A 20,473-nucleotide genomic window follows, 5' to 3' on the forward strand; every position below is an offset into this window, starting at 1 on the left:
GATAACCCAGGGCAAGGGGTTTCCAGAAAGACGATGCATGCTCTGGCTTGGCAAGTTATTTAACCTCGCTCAACTGGCCCAGCCACTGGATTCATGCAAATCAGATGGCCTGAAACTGACCCTCTCTGGTTGGAGGCTTAAAAAAATCTGGGCAGGATTGAAAAATATTTTCACTTAATAGGGCTTTGAATATGGAAAAACAATTGAAGGGTGGTTATAGGTGGTGGGATGGCTTGAGAAAGAGAAGTGGGGAAGCTGTCAGTTACTATAAATTTGTAACTTTATTTTCAACTAGAAAACTCAGTGGTCCCTAATGTCTTTTGACTTTTAAGCATTCCTATGTGAGGCTGGCATAAATGATCATTAATGCTGTTTATGGGAAAGTTAAGGTAGAAGGAATCTGCTTACTGGCTTTTCAGGAAAGGTGATTTCCTGCCCAATGACCTAATTGGTCAAGAAATAGATAAGTGAATCTTTTCTATGCTCATTTTAAGCAGAAGGGATAAAAATTGGGGCATTCTCTCCGTCGCTCCTTTTTGATGACTGTGACATTTATGTCTGCCAAGGCAGTATGAGTTCATTGTACTGGAATTTGGTTGATTCCAATACAAATTAAAAAAATCAAGTAAGTGAACTGGGTTTTGAAAATATTTTCAATATTGGGGATTTTTCATTGTCACAGGATTGAGCTTGTAGAAGTGCCTGCTTAAGCCACAGAGAGAAAATCTAATTTATTTATACTGAAGTCAGGTCTCTCTAAAAAAGACAGGGGGAATATTCATACTCTGCTCTCTCGGAGACCCTTTTAGGTCAGTCAAAGCATGTTCTCTTTCTGTAATTGCTTACCCATCTGTAAAACATGAATAATAATTCTTGCCTCCAGGCAACCAAAGGTTCTTGGTGACCCTTAGATGAAGATACTTGATATGTATGAATGACAGGAACAATGATGATCAAACACAGAAGATGAAATTCTAGGGAGAAAAAAAGTTTAATCATCACCTTCCACATTTTTTTATTCTTCTAGTAATGAGGCAGGTTAGTAAAGCTCAGGAGTGAAGTGGTTAAAAACAACAGAATTTGGATTCTGGAATATCTTTCATGACTACTATCTTTAGATCCAATTCCCTACTCCTTTGGAGTGGGAGCTGGTTATGAAGACAAATTTCTTACAAGGCAAGAAGCTCTCTCTCTCTGCTCTGTACACAGGGCGTAGTTCTTGTGCAATCAGACTGGAGGAGGATAATCAGGTTGCTAAGTAGCCTTGATTTCCAAAAAGGTAATGGGCCTCTGGTACCAACCAGTGTCAGTGTTCAGAAGGGGGCTGTTGGGGAGCTTTCAGTGAGGAAGCTCCTTCTCTGAAAACATTTCAATTTATGACTCCTGTGCTAATAAGCATTTCTGGGAGGTCAACTTGAATCTCCAGTACATAACATAAAAGTGTGCCCTGCAGCAAAAGGGTCAACTTTAAAAGACTAGACTTTTCCATGTTAAAAAAAAAAAACAAAACGTGTAAACAAAGCAGTGATTCCCAGAATAGGAACAGAGGGGAAGGAGAAGTTCATGGCTTAAGCGGGCTGGGTATTCTGGACACTCAGTCCCTCCTTCCCCTTTAGATGAAAGACAACTTATTGAGACTAGAAAGAGGAAATTTTAAAAAACGAAAAAGAATTAAAATACTTACAAATGATTTCAGTACTGAAATAAGTTCGGGGAAAGGGACGGTATGTTACCACTGGAGTGGTAATGAGAGGATGCTCCTTCTGACCTCTCATCCTCACATCCTGAAGCGTGTCCTATACGATGCATGATAGCATATGGCCGGCTGCTAGATGGAAGGCAGGACCCTGGAGCTCTATTTCTGACTTAGCTGTGGGCTTTTAATGAGACCAGGTGGGAGAAGAGAGCGATGTAACAAAGAATATCAGAGCAGGCCTCGGTAACGACCGGTTACTTCAGTTCTCTGAGCCTCAGTTTCCTCATCCATGAACAGAAGGGGTTGTTCAAAACTATCTCCAAAGTTTTCGCCTTTTCTAAAAACTTTGAATCTATGGTATTTTAATGATAAGAAATTAGTTCCTCATTCTGGACCTCACTTTTTCCAGGAAGTCTGAGAATGCTCTACTCCACGTGCTGTCTTTGAATGTTTGTGCCCTTACCCAGCACCCATTTAAGCCTGAAGAGAGTGCAGACGTGGGGTCCTTCTCCTAAGAGCAGATTTCTCTCCAAACTAGGGATTTTCTTAGCCAATCCTACCTCCTAAAACCTTTTGATGGGTAAACATGTGTTGGCCAGTGGCCAAGTCCCAGCAAACACAACTTCATAAGGACAAAGCTTAAAGATGGGAGTCTGAGTGAAAGAGTAGGGATTAGAAAGGGATTATCATTCATTAATTTCAGTTTCTCCTGTTTAAACCCAGGCCCATGGAAGTTGCTGAGCTTCAGCATACTGTCGTTTTGGTTGTTGTTGGGTCATTCATTTGGACTGAGGAAGTGACTGAGAATCTCGTTTAGCCCCAATAGAAAGATGAAGTAGGGAAATATTTAGGTCTGCTTTTTCCCAAGTTTCTCAAGTTAGCCTAAGTTACTTCTGGTGGTAGATCATCAGCTCTTTTTCTGTTTGATGCAGAAAACCAGAATTTCAGCGACCCACATTGAACAGGCTGACAATCAAAAGGGAGGAGGACTGCCAAGGAGAGGGTATTCGAGAATAAGGATTCAAGATGACCTACAAGCTCCATGAGGCCACAGAGCAAAGGTATCATATAAAAGTGATTGAGACAGGCTCAGACATCTATCCACCAGCAAAATTAATTTCCTGGGGGGCCTGTGCTTCACTAACTGAACCTGTGAAACAGCTGTATTGAGCATGCACACCACTTCCTTGGGTCTTTAAAACTGACAATGGTCTGTAGGTCAAGTTCCAACGGAAGTGATATTTCTGACCTAGCTCTATAAATAGAGCACTGGAAAAAACTCATCAGCTGCAAATGGCCCAGCAACCACACGCTATCTATTAAGTAAGTAACCACAGTATCTGTGCTGCCATTTTAGATGAGAAAAATATTTCTCTTGTTATTTATAATCTTCTGAGCCTTGAGATTCTCAAAATACTTTAAAGCTATTAGTCTTCTTTTAGATGTACAAATAAAGGATCTGAGGCATAAAACCACACAATAACTGCCTCAACAGTATCTGTCCACGGAGGAAGGCCTTCGGCCTGAGTAAAGAACAAGGCTGCTTCACTGTGGGAAAGCAACAGGATTTCATTCCCAATGTCTCTCGGCTACAGGTGAAAGAGGTGATTGCAGTCCAGTCTTTCCTTGCACAGCACATGCAGGCTGGTCCAAGTTTCAATAAAACTCATTACTGAGGAAGGTGAGAAATGTGAAGAAGGCAAGAAAAGGTGGGGTGATCAGAACCTTTGGAATGCAAGAGTTAGAGATGGAGTAATCCTCCACAGCAGAAGGTAGAAATAGAGTTAAGCTAATCACTAGGATAAAGACTGGTTATGCATCAGCACAAATGACTCAAACAACTCCACTGGTTTTTGTGCAGGGAGGAAATACTTTAAGTTTCCCATAGTCTCAGAGTGGACATGTAGGTTATCATCCAACCAGGACGCTTTTGAAAATGAAGCAGGGACATTTTAGTAAGTATATTGGGATAACAAAGATAAATTGGGACTACTCTGGGCAAGCCAAGATGTATGGTCACCCTACAGAGATATCTCGTAGGAAGTGTCCAGAAATCGGGATAAGGATGCTCACCTTACAAAAAACTGATCATTCCGGAACCCATCTCATTTACCAACCAAAAGTTCTCTAGGGGTTAACTGCACAGGACTTCTTGGCTATGTTTGCAGTGACAATCGTGAAGGTCCTTAAAGACAGCTAGGAAAACATAGGTTTGAGTAGAACAGAACTAGGGTGTCTGAATAGAAAGGAGCAATCTCCCCCGACCCAGCTCAGCTTCCAACATTGCCCAGGAGGCCAGGCCCCTGAACCCTTTCTCCAATAACACAGCTTTCCTCCTGCTATCCTCCATTTAAGGGGAAAAAAAAAAAAAATCCTGAACAGTGGCTTGCAGCTAGGTCTGCTGACCCTTTGAAAAGAACACTTTAATTAAAAATAATTTCACTCACTAGAGAAAACACATACTATCCTTAAGTAAATGCTGGCAAAATAAAACAAAGAAAATAAAAACCCAAACATTTAAGAAAAGCTGAGACATTTTCTTTTTAATTTAGGCTTCATTCAGTGTAAGCCAGGAAGATGCTTATGTGAAATGGGCTTTCTTCCACAACAATGTGTCTTACCTGCTTGCTGTAAATAAGTGAATTCCTAAAATCATGCCAGTCAGCCATCTTGGTATGAGCTTTGTTTTTCTACTCTCATTGTAGAATCTGAGAATACTAGAGCTGGATTCTAGTACGTCTTGTGTATTATATCTGGTCATCATCTCATTTTTTGACCATTTGATTTTTTTTTTTTCAGGTGACTTTTTTTTCCAGGCTGAAGCAGAAGGAATATCGCCAGCTTATCCTGATTTCAGATTGTTTATAGTCCTGGCTGCTGGAAAAAAAAAAATCACCCTCAGATGTGTGCACTGCCTTTGGAGAAAGCTAGGAAGGGTAAAAAGTGGCTTTTTTTTTTTTTTTTTTTTGGCATTGGCATTTATATATTCTTTAAACTGTTTTTATTTGTTATTACCTTATTTATGTTGTTTGTTTTTAAAGTGGCATATCTTTTATCGGTCACTCTTCCTGGGGAAATTTAAACTACAGTGAAGTAATATTTGGTAGCTTTACATAGCCAAGGAATTAGTCTGGACAATGAATAAGCCAGGTGACAGCCCATTTGACTAAAGACCAGAGGGACACACTCACAGTCACAGGGTTTGCCTTTGGGAAATCAGCTTCCAAGGCAAACCCAGGCCCAGGAGACAGGCGCCTTTCCCAAGGCCTCGACTGATGCAGAATCCGGACCAGGTAAGTCTGCTTTTGCTTCAGGCTGACACTGGATCACTGGCTCTTTGCAAGTAATAAGGACAGAGGCGGAAAAGAAATGCTGTTGTTTATCAGGAAATACGTGCTTGAAAAACATTTCTGTGAAAACAGCAGTGGCTTAAAAAAAATCATTAATGCAGAAAGACATTTCAACTAAATACGACGTCTAATCCTGGACTGGATCTTGGATCAGGAAAAAAAAAAAATTGCCATGAAGGACATTATTAGGACACCTGGCAAAGTTTGAATATGGCTGGTATATTAGATAATGGTATTATATCAACATTAATTTCCTGGGTGAGATCATTATATTGTGGTTATGTCAGAGAAGTTCTTGTTCTTAGGAGATAAGTGCTGAAGTATTTGGAAATGAAGGGTCACGATGTTTAAGCTTACTCTCAAATGGTTCAGCAAAGATAACAATAATAAATTAATATTATAAAAAATAAATTGACAACAATAATATGAGAGAGAGCAAACAAATGTGGCAAAATGTTAACAATCTAGGGGAAGTGTATGTAGGAGTTCATTGTACTTTCCTTGGAACTTTTCTGTAGGTTTGAACTCTTTTTCTACCAAAAAAAAAAAAAAAGAAAGAAAGAAAAAAAAATTAGTGTGAAAATATAGGTTGGCCAACCCTAAGAGATGACTTGGGCCAGTGATATAGAATCAGGACACAGGACTGGCTGGAGAAAGAACTAGGGCATTGTTTCACATGTGTGTTTATGCAGCAGAATCACCTAAACCAGGTAAACCTGTTTTAAAAATGCAGAATCCTTGTCCCCATACCAAACCTAATGAGTCAGGATCTCTGAGGGGCGATGCCCAGAAGTCTGCATTTTCAAAATGCTCTCTCCCAGATCATCTGTGTATATATATTAAAGTTTGAAAAAAAAATCACATATTAGGCACTTGTTGTTTTGCTTGTAACTGTAGGCTTCTTTGCAGGTAATGGATGTCATGGATGCATTTGTATTAGAAAATCTCCACCTAACATCTTGTGATGTAGATCTGCATCCTTTTCATCACGGAAGACATCATTCTGGTGAATGCCCTTTGGCCTATTTCCCAAGGGGGTAGAGAAGAGATGTAAATGCTCTATAGAAACGCCGTAATTCATCTGGTTAGAGTGGTTGTCAAAGGGGTCACCCCAAACCCGAATTCAGAAGGTGGAGGAGGGGCAGCTGACAGCCTGGGGCATGAAACAGGACAGGGCTAGTGATGGGGCCCAGGCAGGCAGAGACCCTCAGTAAGGTCCTCAGTCAGGCTCCTTGACCAGCATTTCTTCTAGACACCAAGCAGAGCTCAGTTTTCACAGTTCAAGCTTCCCTTTGTTTCTTCAGTGAGAACAGGAACAGAAAGTAAAGAGAATGAAGTGGGACAGGAGACAGACTCCCTGAGGTGCTTTGAAAACTCCAGAGTATATAAGAGCATCGGATGAATCCAAGTTAAAGTGCATTAATAAATACTGCTTCCCTCAAACTTGCAACATTGGTGTAATCATTATTCCCATATCATAGACAAAGAAGTTACTTGACTATTGAAACCCACCTAGTCGGGGCAGAGCTGGGGCCCGAGCCCAGGCATTCTAAGACCTCCTGCTGTCCCAGCTGTCTCCCTTTTGGCATCCAGAGCACATCGTCTGGAGAATGCTTTTAATTATCACCTCGCCCAGAGTGCGAAGATTTACCGGTATGCTTTCCTCCGGCCCCATCTTAAGCACCCCTTTGGGAAGTAGAGTGATCACGATAGGAATCAGGGTATTTTCATGTGTGGAAGGGAATGGAATGCTGGCATCACACACGTTTGTTGCCCCTGAAGGCTCTGAGAAGGGGGCGGGGGGACGTAGACTGTTGAATAGTGAGGCAATCCCAGCGTCCTCAGCACCCTGAGTTTTCGACAAGAACCCAAAGGTTCTTTGGGTTTATTTCCCACACTGGTGAATTCAGCCTGGCTGCTGAGCTCCTTCAGTTCAGCCTGTGTTTCCCTGACATCTGGAGCTGGGCTTCCTGAGTCAAGGCTAGGACAGAAGCAGCTGCACTTCTCCTTTTCTGGGGGGTGTGCACACACGCACAGGCACACACGCGTGCGTGCATGAGGGCTATCCCCATGACCATCATGCCAACATAAGGCTCAAAAGAAACTGGGGCCACAGAGGAAGGGAAAATCCCATTTGTGACAGTAATTCTTAGTGGTCCCAGATCACAAGTTGTAAGGTCCGAACAATATGCAGATGGCCAGGGTATGGGGGATCTTAGGCAATGGGGGCTGACCTTGCTTTAACTTCCTCAAGTGTTCCTTCAAGAGAGTGTCCCAAGCTCTGGTGGCAAAGTCTTTCAGGCAGCAGCCTCATGGCGGGAGAGGGAACTGATGACCCAAATGTGCTGATGCTAACAGGGTTATTTTAATCGGAGGAACTGGTTTTGGTGGCAGCAGACAGTCAGTCCACATCTTCAAAACAAGAGTTCTTAAGCAAAGCAATTTCCTTCTTCCTTGAAGGCCACTATTTATCTACAGGACAGAACTACGGGTTCACTGAAAATGACCAGATTCAGCAAAGCGACCAAGACTATTGACTTGGTGTAATCTGTCTCCCATCTCAGATGTCACCTGATGGAAGAACATTACAGTAAAGAACTACGAGGTAACATTTTGGGGATAATTAGTCATTTCTGGGCAGTACGCTCAATACCTTACATACATTATCTCTATCAGGGAGATGCCATTATCACACCAATCTTCTAGGGAAGAAAGTTGAGCTACAGAGAAAGGTTACTCAGCAAGTGGCAGAGCAAGAATTTGAACCCAGCGGTCTGACTAGTCACTTCAGCCATTTAGAAAGTACTACAAGAATGACCATTCATTTCCCTCTCTGGGAGGGAAAACTCACAAAGCCCCTCACCCTGTTTTCTAGATATTCCACTCATTTTCTTTTCCTCATTAAACTATAATGTTCAACGTCTTATTCAGAGTCAACTGTACCTCTCTAGAAAAGCATATTTGATTAGTGTTCTCTCCCTATTGTTGGGAAACTCTTAGTCATATGACAGGTTTCTAGAAACTGATTCCAAAGAAAAATAAATCCCTAGATTCTGTAGCTTTTCAACTGAAAATATGTAAAATAACCTTAGTTGCCAAAATCATGACTGGCTTTCCTTCTGTGACTATAATCTCCACATCTGGCTCACCTTCTTTGCCAGAAGAACATGATTATATGTTTTTTTTATATCTTAGGATGTTTCTATATTTTATGACATTTCTAAGTGGAAGTGCTATGTTAATCGTCATTACAATCCCACTGATAATTGCATTAGTTCTTTTATCAGTGTTAACTCCACAGTGAAAAATAAAGCAGCAGAAGGTAAATGTCAGATGGTCAGAACAGCCCTACAGGGAGCCAGTTAGCCCATTTTTCTCATCTGTAATATAGTTGTGGGATGTGAAGCGAGATGGCAACCACAATTATCGTTTACATGTACATCCTATGTGCCAGACATGATTCCAGGTGCTTTACATGATAAAAATCTCTTGACCAGCTCAACAGTATGAAGTTGGATACTATTATTGCCCTCATTTTACAGACGGTGATGCTGTGCCCATATTTGTATGTGCTAGTGAGTGGTGGAGACAGGATTCAAACCCTGACAGTGGCCCTAGCGCCTGTGTTCCAGGCTTGCCCCTGATTCTGACAGGTAGCCTGGGCTAGGAGTCCTTGTTCTAGCTGATTCCCCATGTCATGTCAGCAGTTGAATCTGACCCCAGCAGTGGATTATTCTAACATCCACAGCCAAGGATGCCCATAAAATTCTCATGATGTTACCATAGAATCATCTTGTTTATGAAACAGCATCATGGTACAAAAAGAAGAGTCATGTATTAAGCACTTTTTTTAAGTAAAAGATTTTATCATCATTGTTCTTAAGGAAAGTGACATGACTAAGGTCACATGCTTAGTCACAGGTCAGGAATGGTACAAACACCCCTTCACAGGTCCTGGAACCTCAGGACCTATGGCTTCTCTTAAACAGCATCACAGCCTCCTGCCTGATCAAGCATCTCTGCAGGTGGACACAGCTCTGCAGGGCTGTAGGGATCACTGTACCTGCTTCGCAGCAGCCCTACCTCTAAATTTAAAACAGCACAACAGCAACAACAAAATAATAATAAAATAAATGGCGGAAAGACCTCTAGGGTATAAAAATTTCCTTCAACTGATCATCAAGTTCCTTCTTGAAAGAGGCAAGTGTCTGCCAGCAGGAACCTAAAACTCATTATTATTCTCTATTTTCTTTCTGCATGACTGAAAAGTTTTTCTATCCTCCCACTCCCATCCCTATCAAAAGAATCCCCCCCCCCACCCAAGACAATCACAAAGTTTAAAAGTAGCTAACTGGCAGTTCAAAAAAAGTTTTTAAATAAAAACTCCAAAACCCACAGTGGTTGTAAAACAGCTTTGTGTGGAAGAAGGGCAAGTTTTCTCTTACGAGAGGCTCATTTCATAGGGTTGGGCAAAGAGAGAGATCAGGGGGGCAAGGGTGGGAACGCAGAAGAAGGGGAGGCGGGAGAGGAGGAGATAAAGGAGGAGGAATCGCTGGCTTTAAAAAGCAACATTGTCCAGAGAGGTGAAAGGGAACAGATGGCCGTGGAGAATGTGGCCCTCAAAGCCCCGAAGAAAGAGGCGATGCTGACAGATCTCGCTGTTTCCCATTGATGCCTGAATGTTCTAGTGTGGGGAGCCGAGGCCAGTGAGGGGGACAGACCTCTGTTCCCAGCGGCTCGCTGGGGCACTGGCGCTGAGGATCACTGAGAAAAAGACCAGGCAGGGGGGCGGGGAGGGCAAGCAGCTGTGGCCACAGAGGGAAGGACAGTGGGGGCGTGTGGGTTTCCATAGCCTTCTCTTTTGGCCCGGCCGGGAAAGGTCAGCCCAGTGCTGGTCTTTGCCCTGGCAGAGGTGAAGGAAAGGACAGCGGCTGGGGCCCAGTGTCACAGCATCCTCCCCCCAAAGGCATGTCTGGGACCAAATAGATCCCTTGGGAGAGGGAAATGAAGAAAATATTCCAAATGCTTTATGGAGGATTGAAACATTCAAACTACAATAAACAAGAAATTTGGGTCTATGAAAGAGGTAGAGAATCCTGCCAAGTAAATCCCATATTATTTCATGGAGTCTCAGAGCAGAGAAGTGATCTGCTGAGGAAACAGCAGGAGTCGGTGGCAGACTCAGGAAGGAGTCCAGAGGTCTGAGTCTGACTCTAAAGGGTGCCAAATTCAAAGTGGGGCTTTGCTGGACACAAGGGGAATGACAGGAGGGGCAGAGGGGCCTCTGGCGCCCAGGGTGTGTTCATGTGTGTTCACGTGTGTGTGTGAGACAGGCACCTTGATGCTGGAGGATGTAACTGGAGACTCACAAGTCACCACAGAGCGACACTGGTACAGGCACCCCTGGCCTCCTGGGAGGGGAAAGCCCGACAGTCAGCCCCTGCAGACGGAGGCCTGGAGAATTGGTTAAGAGGGGTAAGGGTTTGTAGAAGCAGCAATTGCAAAGAGGCCCATAAACTTCAGGGGACAAAGATGCGTCGGTGTCATTTCCTTAATGGAACTTTGATCAGGGAAATTACTGTTTCAAATGACCTCTTGAACTCTCCGTACATCCGTACATCCTCGAGAGGACGATGATCCAATTCAGCCCTGCTCCCGTCCAATGAGGAGGGAGCCACATGCTTCTTGACTCCCTGTCTAGTTGGCCCCGCAGAGAGCTGCACAAGCTCAAAACATTTCTCTGGTTTGGATTTGCCTCTCTCTTCTTCCCTGACCCAGAAAATGAGAGAGAACTGAACTCAGGCCTGAGGGTCTTGAGACAGCGGGGCATGAGTTTGGAGAAACAGACCAGAATCATCATTTGGAAACATTCCTACAGGTCTCAGGCTCCCATAAACATCTCTCATCTAACCCTCAGTGGAAGTAAGAGAAGTTAAAAGGTGGCTCTAAATACATTTAGTGACCTGGCACGTTCACCTTTACCTGGGTTAGGTCTCCGTTTCCCCAGGAAAGAGGAGGCGGCAACAGCCGTCAAGGCCCACATTTTGCACTGTGCGTACATCCGAGTTACTGAGAAAATTCCCATGGAGCAGTGTAGTAAAAAAAAGATCAACCATGATGAAGACCTTGCCTTTTTATTTCCCTGCTTCATCCAAATTGCTCCCCAGGCGCTTTTAGATTTAGAAGCTCCACTAATCAACCTTATGAACAGCAGCCCAGCCACTGCATAGAAATTACTTTGTATAGCTCCTAAATGAAATTACCCCCGGGGACAGAAGATGCCCAAGGCTTTAACAATTGCGACAGAACACAGCCTCAGTATGAGAAAAGAAGACAAGTACACTTTGACATCCCAATTGAAACTCCAGGCTGAATCCGACATAGAAGAATGTAATTACCTTTCCTAGTTTGACGGTACACTAAAGAAATGGGAGAAGTGGAATACCTATTAGGTCCCCACTAATCCTCCTCCTAAATTCAAAGCAGGGTTAGTCACTGGAATTCATTTCTGGGTATTCTTACTCTCCACTATTGTTAAACAGCTCAATTGATAAGTGCTTGCAGCTAATAATGCTTTCTACTGAGCTCACCCCTCCTCTTTCCCAGCTGCTCAAAGCACTCTACAAATATCACCTCATTATTCTTTATAACACTCAAGTGAGCCTGATAGGTGGAAAGGTTCATTATCTTCTCCTTACCAATAGGGTAAACAGACAAAGGAAGAAGCAACTCGTTTGAGCCAACAAAGCAGAGGCAGAACTGGAACTAAAACCCGGCCATCCTCCTGACTGACTCTACCTGTGTCCATGTCCTGTGTCAGCCTGGAAAGCTGTTCTGCTGACAGGGCAGGATTTTCTAGCTCTGGACTGTGTTGTAATCGACAGGTCCACAGAACTGGGGCACTGACTGGAGGGGAAAGGACAGGAGTCGAACTGGAGAAGCCCCACATGAGTGGCCTTAACTGGCTCAGACAAGTCACTTCACCTCTGAGTCTCAGTGTCCTCCTCAGGAAAACGAGGGGTTTCCATTAGAGGATCTTAAGGTCCCTTCCAGCTCTTTAGATAAAGCGTGAAGTGAGAGTTTCAAAAGAGGGCTTCTAGTTTTCACCAGCCCCTTGTGACAATCTGAGTTTCAGTTTGCTTATCAGCCTGAAATAGTATCCTTGTCTCTTTGCCGAGTCCCTGTGTCATCCAGTGTCCACCCAAATGACAGTGGGGATCAAATCAGTCTGTGTGAGATGGGAAGTGAGAGAGGTAGTCCTGGGACATCAAGGCCAAGGACTAAAGAGATGAAGGGAGGCAGGGAATACAAAGAAGACTGGACAGGCCATAAAAAGAAGTATCGGCAAACAACATTTTGACCTCTGCCCGGGGCCTGACCTAGGGACACTCCTTACATTCCAAGGAACCTATGACAAGTCCTTCAAAATTTAAGAAGGCTCCAAAGAAAGAGCATTTGCTTTGCTCTTTCTAAATACAGGGTTCACTTGCCAACCCTAAAAGCCATGTGAACAATGCCCCAATGTACCCTGTAGTGGTGGTTTTCCATTTAAACAGAATTTCATTTTAATGAAATAACATTGGTGTGCCTTCAAGTTAATTAAAACAGGATTTTACAGGTGGCTTCATAGCTTCTAATTTGTGTTGCTTGAGCCATACATGCCTAAGCCCTTAGGAAATCAGAAGCATTTGATCTCTCCAATCTTTTACACTTTCTTTTCCTGAATGATGCTTTGATACTCTTTGTTTGCCACAAAGAGAGTTGGAGAGAGAGGACATTTAGTAAAATCAACATTTGTTTGCAGGAGAAACAGCCCTCACAACCAGAATAATGACCTTGGAAAGAGTCTTGGGTGATGGGCTGATTACAATGACTGGATATAAAGGACTGACTGTGCAGCCGCCAGAAAGAAACACATTTCTGTAATATCTCAGTTGTTTCTATTGGCCTGGCCTTCCTTGCATTCATCATGGGAACTGAGTCAACAAGTTTGCTTGCTTTTATTTCACTGATTACAGTGCGTTTTTTTTCCCCTCCACATACAGGGAAAAAAGAGTAAAGAACAAATGGAAGTCAGAGGCTTGACGATCCAAAAAAAAAATGGGTATAATTTTATTTATCTTCAAGTCCAGCTGCAAAAGCAACTAGCTGCAAGCTTTATTCCATCTGCTCTCTCTGAGGACCTCAGCCTGACCTTGTGGAACCTTCTTTCTGGGAAGTTAAAGAATTTCAAGGATTAGCTGAAGTCCTGAGGCTGCCAACTGTGACAACCTACAAAGTCCTCTTAGGTAATCGATTCAGACCCCACTTCTGCTCAAGGCCAAGATGGTCCCTGATGAGTTGGAAATATTCTAATTTCCTAGACCATAAGGCAAATTAACCCCAGAAGAATTTCAGAAGGGCAAGTACAACATGTCTGCATACTAAAGACTCAACAACTGATGTATCTGTGACAAAAGATATGTAATTGAACTTAAAAAGCAAGAATTAAGAGGTCATCAGAAACAAGTTTAAAAAAGAATACCGGAAGGAAGGAAGGAAGAGAGGAAGGAAGGAAGGAATGAACAGAGGAAGGAAGGAAGCAAGGAAGGAAAAGGAAGGGTGGGGGAAGAGAGAGAGACAGAAAGAAAGCTTTATAAATTTAATAATAATTATCTCCACCACCTGATTCTGGAAGAAGGCATTTTCTGAACATCTCCTGAACTGAACTTTTGAGTTCTCCAGGAGAAGGTCAAGTTTCCAATGCTGATCAGATAAAATGCCAAATTTCTCTCACCATTATAATCCCAAGGTGAGGAAAGGGGAAGAATGAATCAATATTCTTAGTTTATCGTCAAATGGCTCAGAGAAGACTAAGGCTTTAGATCCTACCAAGGACTGTACTAGTTTAATGTAGCCTTAAAGGTCACCCTAATCACTCCTCTGACACTGTCTTTTCCTGTATCTCCTAAACAGTACAGACATCTGGGTAGTTAATAGAACGGCTTCCAACTCGATTCTGTGACTAACTCATTCTGTGACTTCCTTAGGCCTCAGTTTCTCCATTTGAAAATTGGAGTAGGATTAGAGGGTCTCTAACATCCCCTCCATCTCTAATATGCCCTACTACTATTGTATCTCTCTGCATAGATTGGCTCCAGCATTTTCCCCAGCCCACTGTATTTTCTACCTTTTAAGTTTTATCTAGTGCTGGTCCCTATAGGTCCCTTACAGTGTCTGAGGAGTCTCAGGTCATGAATTCAGGCTTTACTGGCCAACAGGAATATTTACTTCTCTTCACTCCTACAGAAGAAAGTTAAAGTCAGAATGCTAGTGTTCCAGGTGACCTCACTCAGGAAAACCCACTGGCATATGCCAACAGATACAATCCAAAATGGGAAAGGATGAAGACCCAAGTGGGGAGATTTACTGTGTAAACCAAAATTACAAGAGGGTAAGCTCTCAGTGTGAACATCTAGGAAATCAATGGGTAGCTTTTAAAATAACTGACTAGAACTTCAAGGCTCAGATGTTTCCACTACCCAAGATTTGCAGTCTAGTTCATGACCCAGCTCAGCAACTATCTCCACAATGATGGGTTTCCACAATGTTGGTTGAGGAAATTTTAAGAATAGTCAGCAACTCCAAGGAATTTTTCACTCAAGGACATTCAATAATATGTAAGTATTATTTCTTACGATCCCAAACAGGTGTGTCAATGAGGTTCTCCGTTTGAGCAATAAGGAACATTTTATAGACTTGCCTCAGGTAAGAGAGTAAGCTAGGAGTTGAACAGAGACTCTAATAAGCCACTCACAGAATTATCTGGATTCCTAATGGGTTACATGTTATCAGAAAACCTGGATTTAAAATGGTAGAGAGAAATTTAGAAGATTCATTGAGAAACAAGAGGTCCAACTCCATCTTGAGTATCGGATTTCCCTGGTGACCCACTGTCCATTTGCTTACTACCTTTATTCAGAAGTCTTCTGGAAGCCTGACCAGGATGGATCAAATCCAGATCTATCAAAATGACTAATACAGATAACAATGTGTGTTCCTGATTTTTTTAAAAAGTAAGTTTCCACTTTTCTATATTACCTTTCACGTCAATTCAGAATGCAGCCTCCTTAAGATAGACCAACCGTTAGGACACTTTGGTAGAGCTGATATATTAAAAAAGCAAATTGCAAAGTAGTATGTGCACTATGGTCTAATTTTTGAAAAACAATTTACATAAGTACTTATGTGTGTAGAAATGTGGATAGAATTACAAACACTGATATTTTTACATTACCTTACTAGAAGGGCATTATACGTTTTATTTTCTTTTTTGGTTATCTATATTTTCTATTGGTTCATACAGCAACATGGAAAAATTTTATAAATATAATGTTGAGCAAAAGACAGCATTACCAAAGAAAACCTACTATATGATTCTGTTTACATGAAGTTTAAATACAGGCCAAACTAATCTATATTTGTAGAAATCTGGATGGTGGTTACCTTTGGTGGGGGCTTCAGGGTAGTGATAGAAATGGGGAGCTGCTAGGGTATACTAATGTTCTGTTTTTTAATCTGGTGCTGGTTACACATGTGTGTTTGCTGGAAAAGTTCACGGAGTTGTACACTTACAATGTGTACACTTTTTTATTTGCGTTATGCTGCATTTTTAAAGTTACTTAAATGAAAGCCAAACCAAACCTGCATCTAGAGGCTTCCTCACACATACTGTCAAAAAGTCTAGAGAAACGACTATTACTTTCGGGTGGGGAGAGATATGTCAAACTGCTCTTTCAGTTGTACAACAGTCTCCTTCGGGTGGTGGCGACCACAAGGAGGACACTACATTATCTCCATAGCTCCATCTCTGAGAAAGGGGCTCTGGAACCAGGCTCCGTGAAAGCAGGAAGAGAGACACAAAATTATGTTCATGGAAGGGTCCTGATTTGTGCATATCAGTGTCCTTCACATCTCTCTTGACAACACTGTGTTGATGGTGACTCTGGAAATCCAGGTTTTCATTTGACTCAGCCTCACTATAAGGCTTGATGAATCAGCCTGGACCAGATGCAGCCATATCGGGAGGTGCACGTCCTGCACTGAGGGTGCATTCATAAAAACAAGCAAAAGTGACTGGCTACCTTTGCTAGAAGAGAGGCTCTGTGAAGGCCAGGACTTTGTATCCCCAGTGCCTAATGCAAGTCCTGGCACAGAACAGACACTCAATAAATATTTTTGAAGTGAGTGAGTGTATAAATCCACTTTCAAAAAGAAGAAACTGTTACAGCTCAAGTAGAAGTTACCATGAATGGTAAACGGAAAGGAAAAAGATGCAGTAGGATGATATATATTTAATGATTTGTGTCTCTGCTTGCCCTTCAGTGTTCCTCAAGTAAAGCCAAGTCAGGAATGGGGTTGCTGACTTTGTGTTGCTGTAGATTTTTGGTAAAACCATTTACAAAAGCACTGTCCAGTAAAAATGTGACGTAGCCCACAAATGTAATTTAAAATTTTCTAATAGCCACATTAAAAAAAAAAGAAAAAGGCGAAATAAATGTGAATAATATATTTTATTTAGTACAACATATCCAAAACATTATCATGTCAACATGTAATCAAAGTGAAAAGTAAGATATTTTACATTATTTTCCCTGATACTAAGTCTTTGAAATCCAGTGTGTATTTCACACTTAGAGTACATTTCATGTGCTTAATAGCCACATGTATCTAGTGATTATTGTATCAACAGTGCAGGTCTAGGGGGATATCCATCTGGTGGAAGTTCTTTTAGAAAAGATGAACAGGGGGGTGTGTGTGTGTGTGTGTGTGTGTGTGTGTGTGTGTGTGTGTGTTAGAGTGCTTGAGAGAGAGAGAGACTGACTTGTTAACACTGGTCCCATCTGTTCCTGAAGTCAGCTATGTCCCAGTCCTTAGCTTCTATAGATATGCCAGTATCCTTATGAGAATTTCCACTTTCTGCTTACACTACTTCAAGTATGGTTTCTGTCACATGCAAGAAAAAGAGGCTTAACTCATAAATATAGAGAAAACACGCCCATGGGTGCATCCTGCTTTAGAGGCAAAACATCTGTCAAACAGTTGACACTAAATCAGCATTGTTGAATTTGTAAATCAAGAAATAAAGGCATTAACAAAAATCCTATTCCGAAAGTTTTTTCTGTTACTTGCTGTAGGTTGCACCATCAATTTGTACATCACTTTTGAGAACAAATGAACCAAAGTCTTGTTCTAGCTTGAAGTACTCCAGGTGCATTTTAACTGTAAATTCTGAATCAAACAGGAGTTTAATAAGGTGCAGGCACTACAAGTTACCTGGATACTATCCATCTGAGACTGCTGCAATGTAAAAGAAATGAAAAGAACAGCCTTTCTATCAGCCAACATCCCTCCTTCTTCATCTCAGGGTTTGTCTTCCTGCCAACACACATTTATTTCTGTGTGTCTTTGGTTAAACATGGAACTGGAGTTTGAGGGGAACGGGTCAATGGTTTAATAACTTCACTGAGGAAAAAGCAGCCACCATCCCTGATTACCATCACCTAAATTGCTTTGTGATTTAAATGCCATAAATAATTTTGGTATCTCAGTACTGTTTTTCATTCTGCTATAGGTCCAGACCTGAACCGGAGAGATGATATCAGTGTACAGTTTCAGCTCGATTCCAGCTTTCCCATGTCACAAACCACTCTTTGGGCATCCTAAGAGAATATGTGGTCCATGTTCCTGGGGTACCACTGTAGGCAAGTAGTGCCAGCAAGGTGGAAAGGCAGGACTAAAGGAGAGGCTAAAACAATCACCTTCCCATTGCTTGATGAGAAGCCCTCCTGGGATGAGAGGAGAGAGAATCCTAAAGAGGAGTTCTGGACTGACTTTCAAAACGCCTAATGCTAAAGGCACATGCAATTCAGGGAGACTGGAGGAGATGGCAAAGGCCGAAAGGGTACTTGGCAGTATCAGGGCAGAGAGTCAGAAAGGACCAAAAAGAGCAAGCTCTCCATCATCTGCTGCCGTTAAAATTCCTGGATGAGCCCCACAGGGACTGAATGTGGGAGGAATCCTACAGAATTAGCTGTAACTCCCGCCATCCCGAGAGGTGTGAGCTATTTAGTGCCAAGGAGAGGAATGGGGAATGGTATGTTATTGCTACATTCATGTGAGTCATAGGCTTGTAAATGCTTTATATCCTGCATAGATCATTCATCATTTGAGTTGGGAACTTAACCCAATTGTCTATGGAGCTGTTCCTGATTTGCCCTGGTTGAAAGGGTTAAGCAGGTCAAAGAATACTTAACCTCTAATATTCGAATTTTCTGCTCACGATGAGTGGGAGAGACACTTAGCAGATGGAGCCCCCGGCAGGAAAGCAGTGCTCCTGGTTCCTGCCAAGAGCTTATGCGTGGCCTTATGTAAGTCCCTGCTTTTATCTCAAAGTTTTTATTTGCAAAGAAAGGGGCAGCTAAAACTTCCAAAGTGTACTGCCCTAAATGTTGATAAGAGCACGTGTGAAGAACCTGCAAATTCTGGGAAGAATGCTGAGGAAATAGAGCAGATTAAGGGACCACCTTAAGTGACCACAGTAAGCGGCTAAAAGCACCGACTCTGGAGCCGAGCTCTGGGTTTCAATTCTGGCTCTGCTACTTATTAGCTGTTCGCCTTTGGACAAACTACTTAATCTCTCAGTGTCTCAATTTGCTCATCTGTAAATCAGAGATAGTACCTACCTCATAGGTACCATTAACTGAGTTCATATACGTTAAATGCCTAGACCAGCGTCTGGCAGTATTAGTAAATTTCACTACTAACAAGTACAGCATACTTTCATTTTTAGAGCTGGAAAAGACTTCACGAAATATTTAGTCCTTCTCAGAAAACACCCTTTCACAGGTGAGAAAACCAAGGGCCAGAGAGGTAAAAATAAGTGAATAGAAATGATTTGCATATCCCAACCAGCTTGTCAGACACAATGACACTCCCGAACAACTACTCGCAGAAAATGCCAAGTCATCATTGGATGTTCTTAATGCTAGACTAGGACCAGAAGTAAGACACGTCCTCCTGGACACTGTCCTCGGGGGCAGATTAGGCCTTACTCGTTCTTAGCTGCCGGATGGGCTCTTGTGCCCATCAGCATTTTCAGAAAGGATGGAAGAGCATTTGGCCGATGGTACGTAGTGGTCAGCCTGAAACTGCAGTTGCCTTGAGGGGGTGCTAGGAAGGAAGAGGATGCCAGTGGATGAGAGGCCGAAATCCATCACACTGGCTCTAAGAGTCTTTTGGAAGAATGAGTCAAGTCCAGAGGCTTCCAATCCTGTTCTGCAGGCTGAGGGGAGGCTTCACCTCGAGGTGACGCAGCAGTGAAGGGTGCAGGCCTGGCAAGCTGCCCACTGCGGGAGGCGGTGGCCCAGCTGATGGGAGAGTCAGGCCGAGCAGTCCCACTACTCCCTGGAGACCTGGAGCAAGCTCATAGCCAGGGGAAGTGAGGATGAACACAATGTGGTGTCCGAGCTAATGAGTGAGCAAAACAGAGACAGATGGCAATTGCAGTAACTTAACTCTCCCATCTCTGCTTGCAATACACTCCCACTAGCTTCTCCTCTGTCCTCACGCCATCTAACTCTGCCCGGCCCTCTCGGTCCATCTCGGCAGATCACGGTCACAGAGAAGCCATCCTGCATGAAAAAAAAGCTGTAACACCGCCTTCTAAATATAACCGTCACCACAGGTGGGGTATAGTGGCGAGGACGAGGTCTTTCAGACAACTTTGGAGAGATACTGACCTTTGGTTCTAGAGGAAAAGCAAAGTTAATTTTATTGAATTCTTGTTATTTTATACTTGACATATAATTCTTCATAACAACTGCTTAAAAGGCGCACAGTTGCATATGGGAATGCTTACAAAGGGGCATAATTTATAACTTGGGGATGAAAACAAGAAAAGGGAACTTTTATTCTGAACCCAAAATTAGTTTCCTTTAGTCAGAACTACAGTCTGCGGAACAGTTTCCTCCATGGGCATTTATCACATGTGATCGACGATGTTCGTGCAGGCTTAGACCAGACCTTGCCACTTTGGGAGGCAAACAACTGCTTTACAAGTTATTTACTACTCTGTACCTCTTTTAGGGATTTGTTTTTTTCTGCTTCTTTTTCAATGGTCATTGTTTCCAGGTGGTATTACTGTGTCAGCTGCTCAGAGACTCACCTGGCACTGAGGCTAGCCCGGACTGAGCCATACTGGAAAATCCTGCCTCCTACTTTGAAAATTGGTTCATTTTATAATAATCTCTTTAATAATAAAATTCCAGTATGCAAACAACAGAAGATCTTCAGAAAGAAAAAGAAGTTTAAAGAAAAATCCCTGACTTATGTGTTTTGGTAAATGTCCCCCCCTCCTCCTATTCTGCCTATTTATTTCATTCAATAA

The 20,473-nt window shown here is 42.5% G+C and overlaps 1 protein-coding gene and 1 long non-coding RNA gene across 5 annotated transcripts in view; one reads left to right on the forward strand and one right to left on the reverse strand.

Annotated features, from left to right (window-relative positions):
- RAD51B (RAD51 paralog B) overlaps positions 1-20,473 on the reverse strand; it is a 692,465-nt gene that overhangs the window by 138,927 nt on the left and 533,065 nt on the right. The window lies entirely within an intron of this gene.
- LOC137221995 (uncharacterized) lies at positions 4,903-6,605 on the forward strand. Its single transcript, XR_010942241.1, has 3 exons — positions 4,903-4,989; positions 5,956-6,052; positions 6,351-6,605. It is a non-coding gene; the product is annotated as an uncharacterized lncRNA (long non-coding RNA).

This window comes from Pseudorca crassidens, chromosome 1 (genome assembly GCF_039906515.1).
Source record: "Pseudorca crassidens isolate mPseCra1 chromosome 1, mPseCra1.hap1, whole genome shotgun sequence".
NCBI lineage: Eukaryota > Metazoa > Chordata > Mammalia > Artiodactyla > Delphinidae > Pseudorca > Pseudorca crassidens.